Consider the following 3,263-nt stretch of genomic DNA (forward strand, 5'->3'; position numbering starts at 1 on the left):
CGTGAGTTTTCTTGGGAGCAAATGTGCCCTGAGTTGTCCCCTCGAGTATTGCCTTGTGAGAGACCCTGGGCTGGCATCCTGACTGCAGCCTTTTGAGAAAACCTGGGCAGAGGTATCCCGTCCAGAAAGCTGTCAGGATCTCCACCACCTGCGCTGGTTAATAATAAGTGTTTGCTATCTAAAGCCACTAAATTGGGGTTAATCTGTTTCACAACAATAGATAATAAGTGCACCTTGGAATAAAAAGAAATACAGTATATAAAGCATCTGGTACAATGGGACACCCCTCCCGCCCAGAAAAAATCATAGATTTACTCATTTAAAAAATTATGTGTGGAGGAAATAGTAGAGAAAGAAGCAGATCTGGGTGCTGAAAGACAACCTTTTTTACATCAAAGTATTTCCTATGACTCGCCACGACATTAGGCAGCCGTATCTTTCCTTTTGACAGCTCACCCCCCTACGCCCCCATAATTGGGGCAAGGAAAATTGACTCAACAATAATTATAATAATAAATGGCAAAATTCACTTGAGCTTTTGCCTATCAGTCAGATGTCACATTTGTCACTGGGCATCTAGACATTGATGTGACCAGTGTCTTAGATCAATGGACAGATGACAAGAATATGAATGATCATAACCACAAACGTCAGCTTCATCCCTTTAAATGCACTCAGTGTCCTGCAGATAACCTGAAAGGTCACGTCGATCGTTGCCACCTGCTATGTCTTTCGTTCCAAACACTATCCGACAACGCGGCATTTCTGGAGCAGGGGAAAAAGTTGGGTGCAATGGCAGCCTGACATTTGATAATGGATTGGGGCTCGTCATTGTCGTATTAAGTAATGGCAGTTCTTCTCTGTCTCGAAAGACAGACTAGTGCCGTCTCCCTGATTCTCTCGGTCAGAGGGGCATCGGTGCTCTTTCTGCCAGGTGAGTCTTTCAGTTACAGGTAGGAGCTGACCCGAGTACCTTTTCCCTGAAGTCAAAGTACTGGTGATACTTTACGTCAGTCATTCCAGCCATACAACCTCCCCACAGCAGCCAAAGGCGAAAATCTAAGCTCATTGTCTCATACTATATAATGGAGTAAAGTCTGCACTAGAGAAAAGTCTAAATTTATCGCTCGCTTTAAAGAAATGCAGTCGAGTGCTTTTTAATACATATAGTAACTTCAGCTAATTGCCAAAATAAAGTTTGCTCCCTCTGGCTTTAATGAACGGATTAGCAGCACAAGCATTAGCAACACCATTTGCATAAAATTAATTTGCTAAAACCCTTTAAAAAAGTGTTCAAAGTGGTTTAAACATATTCACTGCCTATTTACACTGTTAATTTGTTAAGTAAACCTTTCTTTTTAAGTAGGGCAAAAGTGAATTCACAGTCCAGCTAAAGTTGAATTTTCACAAAATCCTGAAAGAGTGACGTCCAGATTAATATGTTTTTTCCCACAGAAGCCTGGTAAACATCAGTCTGTGAGGTTAGCGTCCAGTTTCCAATTGAAAATGATGTCATTATAATTGATTCCTACTCAGGGATGTTAAGCGCGTAGAATTGTGGTGGACAGTTTACTGAAAGATGGAGTACAAAGTGGAATAATGCGAATACGTTTTCCTCAACTAATATAGAAAATTTTTACTCATATTCTTAAAAATTATGAGTATATGGAATAATCTGATGTTTAAATGCTGATAATATTCTCCAGATTGTTCCTTAAATTTAAAGCAACTGGAATTTATCAGGAGGGTTTGTAAAATAATATTTGAAAAGCTAATTCCATAGTTCATCTGAAAGAAAGAAAATGTAAAGAAAAATCAAGTTTTTGTTTTTTGTTTTTTGTTTTTTTAAGTAGAATACTTAGGAGGTAAGGGCAGCAGCCTCTGTCACCAGATCTCAGAACATTGTTTAAAAGCTTAGGAATTAGAGCACCATGGTATTGGTTCGGGGGAAAAAAAAAATCAATGAAACAGTGGAGAGAATTCAGAAAAAGATTCATGTATGCATGGAAATTTCTTACATAATAACAGTAGAATTTTAAGTCAACGTGGAAAGAGAGTGTCAACAAATTGTATTAGAAGATTCACTATGCATTTTAAAAATAAAAAAGTCAGATGACTACCTTAAATGCCTCACAAAAATAAAGCACAGATAAATCAGAAAAGCTAATGGTTACAAATAAAACCGTTAGACGTAAATAATGGAGGGAAATGTACAAACGGCATTCTTAAACAAGACGAAATATGAAAGCTGTAAAAGAAAAAAAAATGGATAAATTTGAGTAAATCGAAATTTATAAACTCCGTGTCACAAGAAATCACAGCGAAAGCTAAAAGCTGGAAAAACATATTGACGATGTATATAGAAGGAGTGATGATATCTAAAGTACATAAAGGATTTCTATGAAGCAGTAGAAAACAAACAACTCACTGAAATTTGGTCTAAGGATAGAAACAGGCGACTTACAGAAACGAAAATTAAATCTAAAATAGCCTCAGAGGAAACTCAGGGGTACGTCGTTTGAGCAGAGCGAGGGCCTTCAGCCTGGCATCGCTGGTCAGCTCCGAATGCTGACTGAACGGTGCGCGGGCCTCATCCACCCCTCTGTTCCAGCGTCTCGCTTATCGGGAGTCGGTCGCGTCGGTTTCTAAACCCGTTAGGCAGGTCGTAGTTGACATTTGAAATATAGATCACAAAATAGTGTGAAAGCCGATCAAATGTTGGCAAGAAGAAGAGTGCTTTCTAAGAAAGATAAGTTAATTCTTTGAAAAACTTAATGAAAACAAGTCACTAAAAATGTCGTAAAATAAAAAAGAGGCAAGAAAACATAAAAGGACTGCGTAAAATTATAAAAATCTGGACGTTTTCTACACTCAGATTGCATGACAATCTGAAGCATTTTAATAAACTCTAAGTTTTGGGTATAATTTACGCAGGGAAAAATAATGCTAAAGATGCTAATATGCAAAAAAAGGGTTTAAAATGATAAAGTTCATTTGTCAGTATCCAGTTAGAAATGTTCAACATGTTTGTGCTAGAGTATCTGAAAAATAAAGTTGTAAGAACAAATGTACATTGATAGTCTTACCATCCAAAGATTAAACCACAATTGCCATTTTAGAGCATTCGTTATAGTTATGAATATTTGCACCATATAGACAATATTATACAGTAGTTTTTTACTTAACATTAATATACATTGTTCATGTTGTTAAGAGTTCACAAAATTATAATTTCAATGGCTTTCTAAATATTTTATCATGTA

The sequence above is a fragment of the Rousettus aegyptiacus genome, unplaced genomic scaffold (assembly GCF_014176215.1).
Source record: "Rousettus aegyptiacus isolate mRouAeg1 unplaced genomic scaffold, mRouAeg1.p scaffold_m13_p_18, whole genome shotgun sequence".
Classification (NCBI taxonomy): Eukaryota; Metazoa; Chordata; class Mammalia; order Chiroptera; family Pteropodidae; genus Rousettus; species Rousettus aegyptiacus.